The sequence below is a fragment of the Entelurus aequoreus genome, linkage group LG13 (assembly GCF_033978785.1).
Source record: "Entelurus aequoreus isolate RoL-2023_Sb linkage group LG13, RoL_Eaeq_v1.1, whole genome shotgun sequence".
Lineage (NCBI taxonomy): Eukaryota > Metazoa > Chordata > Actinopteri > Syngnathiformes > Syngnathidae > Entelurus > Entelurus aequoreus.
This window is the reverse complement of record NC_084743.1, coordinates 29,153,134-29,171,216: the sequence shown is the minus strand read 5'-3', so window position 1 is coordinate 29,171,216 and position 18,083 is coordinate 29,153,134. Positions and strand designations below refer to the sequence as shown.

The following is an 18,083-nucleotide window of genomic DNA, read 5'->3' as shown; positions in this document are numbered from 1 at the left end:
CTGGAAGGATAGACAGAAGACCAACAATACTATTAAACCATGTATATGTAATTACACGGTTAAAAATTCTCAGCCTGGTAAGGCTTAACTATGCTGTTGCTAACGACGCTAAGGCTAATTTAGCAACTTAGCAACCGGACCTCACAGAACTATGTACTCTGTCCTTTTTCTATTGTGGATCACAGATTTGTATTTTAAACCACCTCAGATACTATATCCTCTTGAAAATGAGAGTCGAGCACGCGAAATGGACATTTAAAGTGACTTTTATCTCCAAGACAATACATCGGTGACACACTTAGCTACTGAGCTAACGTGCTAGCGTCGTTCTCAAATGACCTTTGAGACACTTGTGATTTAGGGCTATATAAATAAACATTGATTGATTGATTGAAGATAGAAACAAAATAAATAAACCCCTGACTGTAAAGATAGACAGAAGACCAACAATAATATTAAACCATGTACATGTAACTACACGGTTAAAAATTCTCAGCCTGGTAAGGCTTAACTATGCTGTTGCTAACGACGCTAAGGCTAATTTAGCAACTTAGCAACTGGACCTCACAGAAATATGATAAAACATTAGCGCTCCACCTACGCCAGCCAGCCCTCATCTGCTCATCAACAGCCGTGCTCACCTGCATTCCAGCGATCAACGGCGCGACGAAGGACTTCATCCGTGGGTTTGGCGGCAAGCATCGGCTAGGCGTCAGGGTAACTAGTCCTTGTTGTGTTGCTGTAAGTATTGTAATGCCCCGCAGTGGAGAAGGAGTCACACAGACGAGGATGCGCTGCTCAATCGCTTTATTAACAAGCGGTAACTGGTTGTAGTTCAAAAAGTAACGCACACACATACACGAGCTGCTGTTAGCCAAAACTCACGCTCACACACACTCACGTTCTCCGCCAACTCACTCGCGCATGCGCGTTCCCCAAACCCTTAAAGACACAGTACACTAATGCAAATATCACAGATATTACAGTATTGTACTTAGCCGCTAAGACACCGATCGATCCCACCTACAACGTTCTTCTTTGCAGTCTCCATTGTTCATTAAACAAATTGCAAAAGATTCACCAACACAGATGTCCAGAATAATGTGGAATTTTGTCGAAGAAAACAAGAGGCTTTTCTATCTGGTCCGATGGGGTCCAACCACTTCCGTTGCTTTTGTGACGTCACGCGCATAAATCATATCGAAAGGAGTTTTTCAACCGGAAGTGTGGCGGGAATTTTAAAATTGCACTTTATAAGTTAACCCGGCCGTATTGGCATGTGTTGCAATGTTAAGATTTCATCATTGATATATAAACTATCAGACTGCGTGGTTGGTAGTAGTGGGTTTCAGTAGGCCTTTAACTAGTTTGGCTGTGGGACCCACTATCACCCCTGATTACAAGCAGTGACCCACAATACAACTCAAATTATCTTACATCAATGAAAATACAGTGCAGTTCAAATTTGAGGTAGAGCAAAATAACAGTGTGCAAGAATTTAAACTCAAAATTATTTCAACAACATGTGTTTGTAAAAGGTTTTATTGTGCTCCTGCTAAGTTACTTGATAGCCTAGTACAGGGGTCGGCAACCCAAAACGTTGAAAGAGCCATACTGGACCAAAAATACAAAAAAATAATCTGTCTGGAGCCGCAAAAAATTAAAAGCTGTATATAGGTTTTATAATGAAGGCAACATATGATGACGTGAGTGTCTATATTAGCTATAATAGCCTACTATCAAAATGACTAGGTGTCGCAGGCTGAAGCAAATCTTTGTTGACAGAAATGTTGAAATGTAATATTTATTCTACACTTTTTTACAACATTAGAAACCATTAGTAAATCAGAAGGTGAGATAACACCTGGAAATGACTGGCTTAGAATGGCCAAAGGTATAGATGTGTCTGTTCAAGTTAAAGGAAACGGCAGGCTGTCTTCTTTTCGTAGATTTATTACAATCTTTGGCAAGCTGGGTAATGTTTGCTGTGGTCTGGAACAACATGGCACACAAACAACTATCAGAAATGCAGCCAATATTACATACAGATAATGAGTCATGAGACATGCAAAACTAAATTATATACAAAGAGGATGAAAGTAAAGGAAAATAAATGAGCTCAAATATACCTACAAATGAGGCATAATGATGCAATATGTACATACAGCTGGCCTAAATAGCATGTTAGCATTGATAAGCTTGCAGTCGTGCACTCAACAAAGCTCACCTTTGTGCATTCAAGCACAGCATAAAACGTTTGGTGGACAAAATGACCCAAAGAAGGAGTGGAAGATTTTACATGTAAACAAACTGTTGCGTTTTTTTGTATATTTCCCCCATCTTTTTCCATTTTCAATCCTTTTTTTAAAAATGCTCCAGGGAGCCACTAGGGCTTCACTAAAGAGCCCCATGCGGCTCGAGAGCCGCGGGTTGCTGACCCCTGGCTTAGTAGCAGAAAGATAAGAGGTTCTCAATAAATACTGCAGTTGACTTTCAGAAAAAAAAGCACATTAAATAGGTCCTGTGATAAATTGAATCTTTTTTTATTGATATATGTTGTTACAATGTTGGATACTCGTGTTGAACAATGCCAAAGTGTAAAATCGTAAGGTTCGTGCATTTTGGCGTGAGCTTGCAGGCAGTTTTGGATGCCTATGTTCGCTGGGTTTTGCAGGGAGGTGGAAGAGCTATGAGGAAACACAATAAAAAGTATTATAAATTATTATTTTCATTTAATCATGACATGCGCATAATAACATTGACGTGCGACATGCAGTGACATACACGCTGCTAAAAGCAGCTTTTTTTTTAAGGCAGCTATGACTTTATAGGAGAAGTTGAAGGTGGACCTAATGTTGTGGCCGGGTGAATCCAAACAATGTTTATGAAGTATATTTTCAACTGTATCTGGAAAAAAATAGCGGTGACAGCTTCAAGATATATATTTAAATGAAATTATTTTAGGAGAGGTTGGGGCAGGGTTTAATTTGCAATATAGGAACACCTCCACAGTCAAACATTTTGCAGACAGACTCAAAAAACGGGTTCCAATTATGACTGCGGAGAAAAATGTGCTCAATATTTCATTCATTTTTTCATTTATTTATTTATTTCAGGCAATGACATAAAAAAGTACAAAGTTGACAACACATAATAATATAAATTCATATAGTGCAAAAGGTAATGTATAGTATGTAATGCATGATTGTCCAGTTTTGCCTGAAAGGGAGTGGGAAGAAGATAATTTATTTAATCCCACCCCCAGTTCTCCATTTAGTGATTAGTCACATGAGTTCACTGTTACTTTGTTCAAGTATTATAATACATATGTTGTATCATAGTGGCATTACCACAGGTAACAATAATTATTACACTGTAACAATAATTTGTATGAACAATGTAGGAAGAATGAATATACCTACAATGGTAATAGACAAAATGCCAACAATGGTAATAGACAACATAGCAATAACGGTAATAGACAACATAGCAATAATGGTAAGGAAACATTGAGCACATGTTAACAATATTAGTAATATTTACACCAAATCATGTCCAATATGTATTTTTTTTACCACAAGCAAGTGTTTTAAATGTAGATTAAAATCACCATAAGTCCCCTTTAATTATAACTCAGACAAGATACAAAAATGTTTCTCTGACATTCAACATAAACAAAATATATTCAATTAAATGGGCTATTTTGATGCTAGTTTACATTGAAAAGTTCAAGCACCTCCAAATATGACAAACTAAGAAGTCAATTCCACTTAAACAATGTATATATTAATAAGCATGACATACTTTTTTTATGATATTATGATATGTCCAGTCTATTGCAGCACCAAGCAAACAATCGGAAAATTCCCGTCATATCAATTCCTAGATATGGTCGAAACTATTTAAAGTGCACTACGCATAATAAACGCAACATTGTTAATATTGCCACTACGGATAATCTTAACAAAAACTCGTCAAAACAGCCCAATACCTATAATATGGGCTTTTTAAACATAAGATCATTGTCTCCCAAGGCGTTATTGGTTAATGAGGTCATTAGAGACAACAATCTTAACGTCATTGGTCTTAGCGAAACCTGGCTCAAACCGGACGAATTTTTTGCGCTCAATGAAGCATCTCCTCCTAACTATACGAATGCGCATGTTGCCCGCCCTCTTAAAAGGGGAGGGGGTGTCGCAGTAATATACAATGAAAATGTCAACCTTACCCCTAACCTAAATAATAAATATAAATCGTTTGAGGTGCTTACTATGAGGTCTGTCACACCGCTACCTCTCGACCTAGCTGTTATTTACCGCCCCCCTGGGCCCTATTCGGACTTTATCAGTGAATTCTCAGAGTTCGTTGCTGATCTAGTGACGCACGCCGACAATATAATCATAATGGGGGACTTTAATATCCATATGAATACCCCATCGGACCCTCAGTGCGTGGCGCTCCAAACCATAATTGATAGCTGTGGTCTTACACAAATAATACATGAACCCACGCATCGCAACGGTAATACAATAGATCTAGTGCTTGTCAGGGGTGTCACCACCTCCAAAGTTATGATACTTCCATATACTAAAGTAATGTCCGATCATTACCTTATAAAATTTGAAGTTTTGACTCTTTGTCAACAAGCTAATAATAATAATAACTGCTATAGCGGCCGCAACATTAATGCTGCCACAACGATGACTCTTGCTGACCTACTGCCTTCGGTAATGGCACCATTCCCAAATTATGTCGGCTCTATTGATAACCTCACTAACAACTTTGACGATGCCTTGCGCGAAATTATTGATAGTATAGCACCGCTAAAGCAAAAAAGGGCCCCTAAAAGGCGCACCCCATGGTTTACAGAAGAAATTAGAGCTCATAAATTATCATGTAGAAAACTGGAACGCAAATGGCGCGCGACTAAACTTGAGGTTTTCCATCAAGCATGGAGTGATAGTTTAATAACTTATAAACGCATGCTTACCTTAGCTAAAGCTAAATACTACTCAAATCTCATCCGCCTCAACAAAAACGATCCTAAATTTCTGTTTAGTACAGTAGCATCGCTAACCCAACAAGGGACTCCTCCCAGTAGCTCCACCCACTCGGCAGATGATTTTATGAATTTCTTTAATAAGAAAATTGAACTCATTAGAAAGGAGATTAAAGACAACGCATCCCAGCTACAACTGGGTTATATTAACACAAATACGACTGTATATACGACGGACACTGCCCTCCAAAATAGTCTCTCTATTTTTGATGAAATAACATTAGAGGAATTATTACAGCGTGTAAGTGGGATAAAACAAACAACATGTTTACTTGACCCACTTCCTGGGAAACTTATCAAGGAACTGTTTGTATTATTAGGTCCATCAGTGTTAAATATTATAAACTTATCACTTTCCTCCGGCACTGTTCCCTTAGCATTCAAAAAAGCGGTTATTCATCCTCTGCTCAAAAGACCTAACCTCGATCCTGACCTCATGGTAAACTACCGACCGGTCTCCCACCTTCCGTTTATTTCTAAAATTCTCGAAAAAATTGTCGCACAGCAGCTAAATGAACACTTAGTGACTAACAATCTCTGTGAACCTTTTCAATCCGGTTTCAGGGCAAATCACTCTACGGAGACAGCCCTCGCAAAAATGACTAATGATCTATTGCTAACGATGGATTCTGATGCGTCATCTATGTTGCTGCTTCTTGATCTTAGCGCCGCTTTCGATACCGTCGATCATAATATTTTATTAGAGCGTATCAAAACACGTATTGGTATGTCAGACTTAGCCTTGTCTTGGTTTAACTCTTATCTTACTGACAGGATGCAGTGCGTCTCCCATAACAATGTGACCTCGGACTATGTCAAGGTAACGTGCGGAGTTCCCCAGGGTTCGGTTCTTGGCCCTGCACTCTTCAATATTTACATGCTGCCGCTGGGTGACATCATACGCAAGTACGGTGTTAGCTTTCACTGTTATGCGGATGACACTCAACTCTACATGCCCCTAAAGCTGACCAACACGCCGGACTGTAGTCAGCTGGAGGCGTGTCTTAATGAAATTAAACAATGGATGTCCGCTAACTTTTTGCAACTCAACGCTAAGAAAACGGAAATGCTGATTATCGGTCCTGCTAGACACCAACATCTATTTAATAATACCACCTTAACATTTGACAACCAAACAATTAAACAAGGAGACTCGGTAAAGAATCTGGGTATTATCTTTGACCCAACTCTCTCGTTTGAGTCACACATTAAGAGTGTTACTAAAACGGCCTTCTTTCATCTCCGTAATATCGCTAAAATTCGTTCCATCTTGTCCACTAGCGACGCTGAGATCATTATTCATGCGTTCGTTACGTCTCGTCTCGATTACTGTAACGTTTTATTTTCGGGCCTCCCTATGTCTAGCATTAAAAGATTACAGTTGGTACAAAATGCGGCTGCAAGGCTTCTGACAAAAACAAGAAAGTTTGATCATATTACGCCTATACTGGCTCACTTGCACTGGCTTCCTGTGCACTTAAGATGCGACTTTAAGGTTTTACTACTTACGTATAAAATATTACACGGTTTAGCTCCAGCCTATCTCGCCGATTGTATTGTACCATATGTCCCGACAAGAAATCTGCGTTCAAAGAACTCCGGCTTATTAGTGATTCCCAGAGCCAAAAAAAAAAAAGTCTGCGGGCTATAGAGCGTTTTCTATTCGGGCTCCAGTACTCTGGAATGCCCTCCCGGTAACAGTTACAGATGCTACCTCAGTAGAAGCATTTAAGTCCCATCTTAAAACTCATTTGTATAATCTATCCTTTAAATAGACCCCCCCTTTTTTAGACCAGTTGATCTGCCGTTTCTTTTCTTCTCTCCTCTTCTCCCCTGTCCCTTGCGAGGGGGAGTTGCATAGGTCCGGTGGCCATGGATGAAGTGCTGGCTGTCCAGAGCCGGGACCCCGGGTGGACCACTAGCCTGTGCATCGGTTGGGGACATCTCTGCGCTGCTGACCCGTCTCCGCTCGGGATGGTTTCCTGTTGGCCCCGCTGTGGACTGGACTCCCGCTGATGTGTTGGATCCACTGTGGACTGGACTTTCACAATGTTATGTCAGACCCACTCGACATCCGTTGCTTTCGGTCTCTCCTAGAGGGGGGGGGGTTACCCACATATGCGGTCCTCTCCAAGGTTTCTCATAGTCATTCACCGACGTCCCACTGGGGTGAGTTTTTCCTTGCCCGTATGTGGGCTCTGTACCGAGGATGTCGTTGTGGCTTGTACAGCCCTTTGAGACACTTGTGATTTAGGGCTATATAAATAAACATTGATTGACATTGATTGATGACTTTCTAGGGCTCAACAACTGACAAGACTGGCACATTCAACATCTTGAGGAGAGTAGACTACTATCAAATGGTATCTTTCTATGGCAGCAGGTTTTAAATAGCAGAGCAAGCTGCTGTGTGTAAGTGGCTCAAAACAAAAGAAAAATAGGGCTGTGATTGTGGTTTAGGAGAAGAGATTATTCAATAATAAACATCAATAATTATTCAGTCAATATTAGGAATCATGACGTCACACCGATAATTTGATACTTTAAAAAAAAAATTTTTTTGCTTTAGGTTTTGAACTAAATTTGGGGTTACGAGTAGAGATGTCTGATAATGGCTTTTTTGCCGATATCCGATATTCCGATATTGTCCAACTCTTGATTACAGATTCCTATATCAACCGATACCGATATATACAGTCGTGGAATCAACACATTATTATGCCTAATTTTGTTGTGATGCCCCACTGGATGCATTAAACAATGTAACAAGGTTTTCAAAAATAAATCAACTCAAGTTATGGAAAAACATGCCAACATGGCACTGCCATATTTATTATTGAAGTCACAAAGTGCATTATTTTTTTTAACATGCCTCAAAACAGCAGCTTGGAATTTGGGACATGCTCTCCCTGAGAGAGCATGAGGAAGTTGAGGGGGGCAGGGTTTAGATGGGGGGGGGGCTAGGAGGTAGCGGGGGGTGTATATTGTAGCGTCCCGGAAGAGTTAGTGCTGCAAGGGGTTCTGGGTATTTGTTCTGTCGTGTTTATGTTGTGTTACGGTGCGGATGTTCTCCCGAAATATGTTTGTCATTCTTGTTTGGTGTGGGTTCACAGTGTGGCGCATAATTGTAACAGTGTTAAAGTTGTTTATACGGCCACCCTCAGTGTGACCTGTATGGCTGTTGACCAAGTATGCCTTGCATTCACTTGTGTGTGTGTGAAAAGCCGTAGATATTATGTGACTGGGCCGGCAGGCAAATGCAGTGCCTTTAAGGCACACCCCCAATATTGTTGTCTGGGTGGAAATAGGGAGAAATTCGGGGGAATGATTGCCCCGGGAGATTTTCGGGAAGGGCACTGAAATTCGGAATTGAGAGGGTTGGCAAGTATGACTGGGAGACGCAACAGCTCTGTACTTCTCCCTACGTCCGTGTACCACTCCGTACAGAGGCATTTTAAAAAGTCATAAATTTTACTTTTTGAAACTGATACCGATAATTTCCGATATTACATTTTAAAGCATTTATCGGCCGATAAACGGACATCTCTATTTAAAACGCTCCAATGCGAGGAGATCACACATACTGTGCTGTAGGCGGGTGATGGTGAACAAATCAAGCGCTCCGACCAGGTAGGACATTCCAAACTGCCCTTAAGGTCACCAGACCAGAACCAAATGCCCTGCAAACACTCCTTAAGTAAAAAAACAAAAACAAAAAAAGAAAAAAAACCTGGCTTCGACACATCAGACCTGGTAACCACACCGAAAACGCTAGCAGTGCGGTATTCCAGTGCTAAATGAATGCAGACCACCTGCAACAAGTGCTTGTTAGTAACATGGCGGCCCCTGACAGAAGCACACAGAGTCTGACAATCTTTTTTCTTTAATGCTAAACTTAACATGCCATCAGCAGCCCTTATCACACATACAGTAGGAATATGGCCCCATTCGTTACAATTTACCTGACACATGAAACATGAGGAATTGGTCGCCAGACGGCAGTAGTGTTTTGAATACCTTCAAATGTAATCTGTGGCAATTCCAACTTTGCAGCGTCAGTTGCTATGTAGAGTGGCGCTTTCCATCATTTTCAGCAGATTGCATTGAATAATGATTAACCGAACCCCTCTCACGCGAGATCCACCCAGGATTAGGCCCATATGAATCCCTTCCCTACTGTAGCCTAGCCAGTAGCCGAAACCACAAAAACAGCACAACCCTTACTCAAGCGAGGTTGCTTTCAGGAAAACCCGGAATTTTGTGTATCAAACATTACAACTGACATAAGTCATGTTTGCACGTTGTCTACGGTCTATATCGCTGCAATAATCACAATAATGTGGTGCAGATTTTGATTCTTATTTATGAATGTATTACTTACATTAATCATTTAATCTATATCACCATAATATTTCAATTACCAGTCAGGTCCACTTGAATGTCATACAATTCCATAAAAAGAATATGCATTTATTTTTTCTACAAAAAAGTGCATGTACTGTATTCAAATGTTTTAAGTACATTGTTTTAAAAGTACCAATTTAGTACTAGTATCCGTTAAAATGTTAATTAGGACATAAGCTTCAGTAATTTACAGTAGGGAAGGAATTCATATGGCACCATTCCTAGAAGGGTAATCATTTTGCAATGCAGTCTGCTGAAAATGATGGAAAGTGCCACTCTCCATAGCAACTGACACTGTGTTCAAAGTTGGAATTGCCACAAACCACACTTTAAGATATTTAACAGTACTACCATCTGGCGGCTTAAGTGGATAGTGCATCCCCCAATTTGTCACTTTTCATGTGTCACATAAACAAATGGAGCCATGTGAATCCCCTTCTTACCGCATGGGTGTGATCTACTGTAAACTCTACCATAGTAGTGACGTCATATTTGGTTAGGACAAATCCACGGGTGCAGTTTGTCAAATCTGTTATTGTTTGACTCTTTCTTACCTCCAGGTGTGCACAGACTACACTCTAATATACACTTAAAAAATAAAAGCTATAAACAAGTTTTCTGTCTTGGGAAGCATAAGGTTTAAAAATACAAATATAATTTCTTGCAATATATAATGTATATTTCTGAAAATACACCTCATCTTCATGACAGAAGCCAGAAAATATAAGCAAAACTGCATTACTAGCAGTGTTGGGACTAACTCTACATGTAAAGTAACGCGTTACTTTGTAACGCGTTACTTTCGGCGGTAAATTGTAATCTAACGCGTTGTTTTTTACATTCAGTAACTCAGTTACCGTTACTACATGATGCGTTACTGCGTTATTTTACGTTATTTTTTTTGTAGTATCGGCTAGAAACTGAGAAGATCTGAGTGTGTTTTATTGGAGAGCTGCAGAAGAGGCGACGGAGATGAGGCGACAAGGAAGAGGCGCGCTCTGTGTGTGTCTACGTGTGTGTGTGGGAGGGGGCGTGTCTGTGTTTACTAACAAGACATGGCGAAGCCCGAAGCCGAGTTTCTTAACATGGAGATATTCTCACTACTTTTCTTTTGTCGACCACAAAGAAAAGAACATTTTAGTTAAATGCAAGTTGTGTCTTGGATCAAAGATCCTAACCTAGCAATTATAATCTGCTGAAACAACTACAAAAGCAACATGCTTCGACGAAGCTAGTAAAGAGAGACACACTTCACCTCCTAAGCAACAGCGGCTGGATTTTTAACGAGGCACTGCTAGCCAGGACAACATTGATACAGCCATTGCAGCACTGAAAGTACACATACTCTGTAAATTATCTTATATATTCTTTCATTCTAGACTTCTAGAGTGTTTGATTATCACATCACTCTAAATGTATAGACTATAAAGTTCACAAACATAAAGAGAGATGCTAGTGGGCCAGGCCAATCTTTCCTTATCTCTAAACTAAAACTGGGGAAATGTGTAGTGTGTTCTGGGCTTCAGACATGATTTTATTTCAGAATTCCTTGAGAGAAAAAAATGCCTGGTTAGGCTTTGTGTATGTAGTGTGTGCCTTCCTTGGTTTACAGCCGTGTTGTTATTATGCTGTTTTTTACTTATGTATGTTATGTTGCAGCTATTTAAAATAATTTTGTCAATTTGTTCTGGCCTGAAACAAATTGGCCCTTTGAAACATATCTTTGTCTTTGTGTGTTGTATGTAGACCACATTGCTTAGCAGAGTTCAGTGATGCAAATGCATGTCAAGTGGATCAACAGATTGTATTATTTTCCAGTGCAATAACAGTACTAAAATGAAGGCTAAAGGGGCATTAAAGGGAGCCTTAAAAAAAAAAATATATATATATATATATATAAGTAACTAAATAGTTACTTTTCACAGTAACGCATTACTTTTTGGTGTAAGTAACTGGGTTAGTAACTGAGTTACTTTTGAAATAAAGTAACTAGTAACTGTAACTAGTTACTGGTTTTCAGTAACTAACCCAACACTGATTATTAGTGAAGGCAAAAAAAGTCTAACTATGCAGACCACTAGCTTGCTTTCCTAAATCTGCCCTATCTGCAAATACAACAGACCACATTTTGAGCAGACAACTCTCTGATCAACTTTGTTGTGACTTTCCCAGTCAGTTCCTTGCACCATGTTCTCATCACGTTCCAATATTATTATAGCAAAATCGTTCTAAGGAGTACGCGCTCGCTATCACTCATGACAGGACAGAACGCAGTTCCAGCCATGCAAAGAATGGACTTACACACGCTTTTGACACCGCATCCCACATTGACCTTGACCGAGCTGTGGACAGTGGGAGGATTTAGCTGGAAACATATCCCAAAGATTGTGTTTAAGTGTGTGTGTGTGTGTGTGTGTATGCCAGAAGTGAAGATAACTATACACAGGACGAGCAAGGCAGGACACAAACAGATGGACAGAATCGGGATATCTGCAGGGTCTGTCTGCCTGTCACACACCTTGTGGAGCTGAGCCAGTATGGATTGTTTTATGATGACATATCCACCGCGCCCTGAAGGGCCACCTGAAATTCCTAACGCTGACCCCCAAACACAGTCAAACACACACACACACACACACACACACACACACACACACACACACACACAACTGCAGGCTATTATGCAGGCGTTTTTCTCCCAATGCTTAACCTCCACACACATTTGTGCTCATACGATTCTATGTATCAAATGTTCTGTTTGTTTAAAATATTTGCCAGGTGTCTTATTTTAATAATAATCGTGGTCGATAAATTAAAGGAAAAATCTAAAAAAATCATTCAAAAATACCTTGAAAATGTTTAAAGTATTGGAACCATGATAGGTGGTGTGTAACTATATTTTGGGTGTGATCCCATACCAGTATCATCAATATAGAAATACTCTTATTTGGATTTTTGTCTTTAATTTGTGTATCCTGATTATAAGCGGAATACAGCACAGGAAAAAGACTTCAAGAAACCAACGTTTTGCATCAATACATGCATGTGCGCAGAATGTGATAATTTCAACAAAATAATAAACGTATTCTCATATCCTTTTTATTATATTTGGGTAAAAAAGGCTGTAGTGCAAAATAAAAAGTAAAAAAAAAAAGGTACTCTTAAATCCATCATGGCTTATGAAACTAATACAATTAAATAATTCCTGTATTCCCTTTTGATATGTTGGTGCAAAAAAAAGTCTGTAGTGTAAAATGAATAGTAAAATAAAAGTAAAATTAGTAAAAACTAATGTCAAATCCCTCTTAAATATATCTAAATAAAGCAATTATTTGCCTATTCCCTTTTATTATATTCAACTTAAAACAAAAATAAGTCCGCAGTGCAAAATAGATAATAAAATTGAAGTAAAATAAGTAAAAATGACTCTAAAATCTCTCATGTGGCTTATTTATTTTCAAATAATTAAATGATTCCACTATTCTATTGTGTTATGTTCAAGCAAAATGAAGTCTGTAGTGCAAAATAAATAATACAAAAAAATAAAAGTAAAATAATTCAAAACTACTCTCACAACCCGTGCGTGGCTTATTTGATACAATATAATTAAATGATTCCCCTATTACCTTTATTATGTTTGAGTACAATACAGTCTGTAGTGCAAAATAAATACTAGAATAAAAGTAAAATAAGTACACAGCAACTCTCAAATCCCTCTTGTACCTTACTAAAATAAGGTAAAATAATAAAAGTTTCTCCCTATTACCTTGTATTATGTTTGAGCAAAATGAAATCGATAGTGCAAAAAAAAAAAAAATTTAAAGTAAAATAAGTAAAAACTACTCTCAAATCCCTCACGTGGCTTATTTAATATATATTTAAAAAATCCCCTATTCCCTTGCATTATGTTTGAACAAAAGAATGTATGTAGAGCAAAATAAATAATAAAATAAAAGTAAAATAATTCAAAACTACTCTCAAAACCCTTGCGGTGCTTATTTAATACAAAATAATTTAATGATTCCCCTATTCCCTTTATTATGTTTGAGTATGATAAAGTCCGTAGTGCAAAATAAATAATAGAATAAAATTAAAATAAGTACAAAACAACACTCAAATCCCTCTTGCAACATATTAAAATAAGATAAAATAATAAAAGTTTCTCCCTATTCCCTTGAGCAAAATGAAATCAGTAGTGCAAAATAAATAGTAAATTAAAAGTAAAATAAGTAAAAAAATACTCTCAAATCCCTTTAATATAAAATTATTCCCCTATTCACTTGCATTATGTTTGAACGAAATAATGTTTGTAGTGCAAAATAAATAATAAAATAAATGTAAAATGAGTAAAAACTAATGTGAAATCCCTCCAGTGGCTGAGTTTCTAAACAATATACAGGTGGAACTAATACAATTAGAATATTGTGCAGAAGCACATTCATTACTGCATTTTTTTAAATGTGAAAATATGTCATATAAACTCATTACATACAAAGTGAAATATGTCACGTCTTTATTTGTTACAACTTTGACCATTTTTGAAAACCCCAAAATGTCTAAGATTTTTATCAACTCTAAGCCAGGGGTGTCAAACCTACGGCCTGGGGGCCGGATCAGGCCCGCAAACAGGTTTTATCCGGCCCGTGTTTGCTAATTATAAAAATATACCTGACATTTTTGAATGAAGGAAACAGCTGTTCTAAATGTGTCCACTGGATATACCAATTCTTTGTATCTTTGTAGATGATGCTACATATGTACAAAATAAACCACATGATGTTAGTACATTAGTGAAGGAAAATGATCAAACTACATAAATAACATACAATAATTTGATTTTGACATTTTTTTTTTATCTTGATAGATTGAAAAATAACGCTAATGAGTTGACTGTTAAACATTATCATATAATTTATTCAGAAAATATAAATAACGATAAATAAAGGTAGAATACTATTAATGTAAGTGTAAAAAAACAACAACAACATTATGATTTGTACAATTTCAGAATGTGCTTGTTCTATTTTTAAACAGAGAAAACAATCTGAAGTTGTTTTTATTTTTTAGTTATCGTGCCGTGATTTTAACAGTCCAGCCCATTTGAGAGTAACATTTTTCTCCATCTAAAATGAGTTTGACACCCCTGCGCTAAGCCGTAATAATAAAAATGTTATGAGCTTATGTCATATATTAGTTTCATCTTGAAAAAATAATTGCTGCAATTAACTTTTTTTTTCAGTTTTACCTGCAACAATCGAAAAGTAACGGTATATTTCAACAACACAACAAAAAGAGATATGTTTGAGTTAGAACTCATACCGCTAGTCTCGATCTGATACTGATATAGCTGGTATCACCCACGTGGGATTGATGGCAACTTTCAATCTTTAAAATAATTTCTGAAAAATCTATTTTGTTGTTATTAATATTGTGGTGAGTCTGGTCCGTTTTACTTAATAAATAAGTAATACATCATATCGTCTATAGTAAACAAAGCCTAACCAAGATTGAATTATGCCCGATAGTGAACTAATGACATAATCACCTTGACTTTGAACATACTGCTCACGAGCAAATGAAGCGCATACTTAGTCAACAGCCATACATGTCACACCAAGGGTGGCAGTATGAACAATGCCAACACTGTCATAAATATGTGCCATATAGTGAAACCACACTAAACAACAACAACAACCGCAACACAACATAAACACTACCGCAACGCCATTGGTGGATCTACACCTAACATCCACTGTAATGATACCACGTACAATAGCGTTTCTAGTCGACACTACTATGATTACATTGATATTTTTTAACATCACAAAATCTTTTTATTTATGTTATGTGTGTATAAACTCAGGAAATACGCCCCCGGACACATGATGACTTTGAATATGACCAATGTGTGATACTGTAACTACTTGGTATCGGATTGATACCCAAATTTGTGGTATCATCCAAAACTAATGTAAAGTATCAGACAACAGAAGAATAAGTGATTACACAGAAGTGGAGATAGAGCATTTTGAAACATAAAATAACAAAATAGTAACAGTAAATGAACAAGTACATGAATAATTCATTTTCTACCACTTGTCCTTAATAATGTTGACACAATAATAGAATGGAAAATGACACAATATGTTACTGCATATGTCAGCAGACTAAATTAGGAGCCTTTGTTTGTTTACTTACTAGTTGTCTTGCATGTTCACTATTTTATTTAAGGACTTAACTGCAATAAGAAACATATGTTTAATGTATTGTAAACAATTTTTTGTTAAAATAAAGCCAAAAATGCCATTTTTTGTGGTCCCCTTTATTTAGAAAAGTACCGAAAAGTACCGAAATACTTTTGGTACCGGTACCGTTACCAAAATATTGGTATCGGGACAACACTAATTCCTCCATATTGTTTTGTTGCAGACGATTTAAAAAATAAAGTCGATTTTTTTCACCTCTTGGCCAATATTGGTGTGTGTGTGTATTACCCACTGGCAGAAATGTAGATCGGCGCCTATGGCTGGTATCGATAATGCCAAAAAAATCGATCGGTCAATTCCAGTGGTTCTCAACCTTTTTTCAGTGATGTACCCCCTGTGAACATTTTTTTAATTCAAGTACCCCCTAATCAGAGCAAAGCATTTTTGGTTGAAAAAAAGAGATAAAGAAGTAAAATACAGCACTATGTCATCAGTTTCTGATTTATTAAATTGCATAACAGTGCAAAATATTGCTAATTTGTTGTGGTCTTTCTTGAACTATTTGGAAAAAAAGATATAAAAATAACTAAAAACTTGTTGAAAAATAAACAAGTGATTCAATTATAAATAAAGATTTCTACACACAGAAGTAATCATCAACTTAAAGTGCACCCTTTGGGGATTGTAATAGAGATCCATCTGGATTCATTTACTTAATTCTAAACATTTCTTCACAAAAAAAGAAATCTTTAACATCAATATTTATGGAACATGTCCACAAAAAATCTAGCTGTCAACACTGAATATTGCATTGTTGCATTTCTTTTCACAGTTCTTTTTGACAGACGTTTAAAAAAAAAATCTCACGTACCCCTTGGCATACCTTCAAGTACCCCTAGGGGTACGCGTACCCCCATTTGAGAACCACTGGTCTATGCGAGCACAAAAATCGCCATGTGCGCAAAATAAAGCTCTATTATATTAACATAACCGGGCTTTCTGCTCTGCCGCTCCCAGTCTGTGGAACGCTCTCCCTGACCATCTGAGGGCACCACAGACTGTGGATGCTTTTAAAAAAGGCTTAAAAACCCTTCTTTTTTAAAAAGCCTTTTTTTTAGATATATGCATACTAGTTTTAGCTATTTGGCTGTTCTACATTTTATTTGTATTTATTTTTTATTATCTTTTTATTTTAATTTTTTTTAATACACTGTCGCAATTTGAGGTTGTTTACTCAATGTAAAGTGCTTTTTACAAATGAAATCTATTGTTATAATTATTATTATTAAACATAAGACAAAAGTGGGAAATTAATAAAATAAAAAGACTTACCACCAAAGTCCGATAATCTTGACCGGGCAGAGCAAGATAAAGAAGAGAGCCAGTTGGATCCGAGACAGACCAGTTAATATTAGACACGATCAATTTGGGAGAATCCTCAAACACACACAACTTGGGTGGGAAAAGTTTCCAGGACGCAGTGCTTTGAGTCACTAGAGAAAAGCGCTATATAAATATAATTCACTTCACTTTGTTTGTTAAATTACTACTAAAAGACAAGTTGTCTTGTATGTCCACTATTTTATTTAAGGACTTAACTGCAATAAGAAACATACGTTTAATGTATCGGAAGATTTGTTTTGGTAAAATAAAGCCAATAATGACATTTTTTGTGGTCCCCTTTATTTAGAAAAGTACAGAAAAGTCCCGAAATACTTTTGTTTTTTTTTTTTTGATTGATTGAGACTTTTATTAGTAGATTGCACAGTACAGTACATATTCCGTACAATTGACCACTAAATGGTAAAACCCGAATAAGTTTTTCAACTTGTTTAAGTCGGGGGTCCGGTACCGGTACCAAAATATTGGTATCTGGACAACACTAATTCATTCATATTGTTTTGTTGCAGAAGATTTAAAATAATAATAATAATAATAAAGTCTATTTTTTTCACTTCTTGGCCAATATTGGTGTGTGTGTATTACCCACTGGCAGAAATGTAGATCGGCGCCTATGGCTGGTATATCAATTATGCAACAAAATTGGATCGGTCTATGCGAGCATAAAAATCACCAGGTGCGCAAAATTAACATAACCAGGCTTTCTGCTCCGCCGCTCCCAGTCTGTGGAACGCTCTCCCTGACCACCTGAGGGCACCACAGACTGTGGATGCTTTTAAAAAAGGCTTAAAAACCCTTTCTTTAAAAAAAAAAAAAAAAAAAAAAAAAGCCTTTTTTTAGATATATGCATATTAGCTTTAGCTATTTGGCTGTTCCAGTTTTTATTTGTATTTATTTTTTATTATCTTTTTATTTTTTATTTTTTTTAATACACTGTGGCACTTTGAGGTTGTTTCCTCAATGTAGTATTATTATTATTATTATCAACATAAGACAAAAGTGGGAAATAAAAA

At 37.2% G+C, this 18,083-nt stretch overlaps 1 protein-coding gene across 1 annotated transcript in view; it reads right to left on the bottom strand.

Moving 5' to 3' along the window:
• The window catches only part of wnt6b (wingless-type MMTV integration site family, member 6b), a 176,302-nt gene that overhangs the window by 157,902 nt on the left and 317 nt on the right, over positions 1-18,083 (bottom strand). The window lies entirely within an intron of this gene.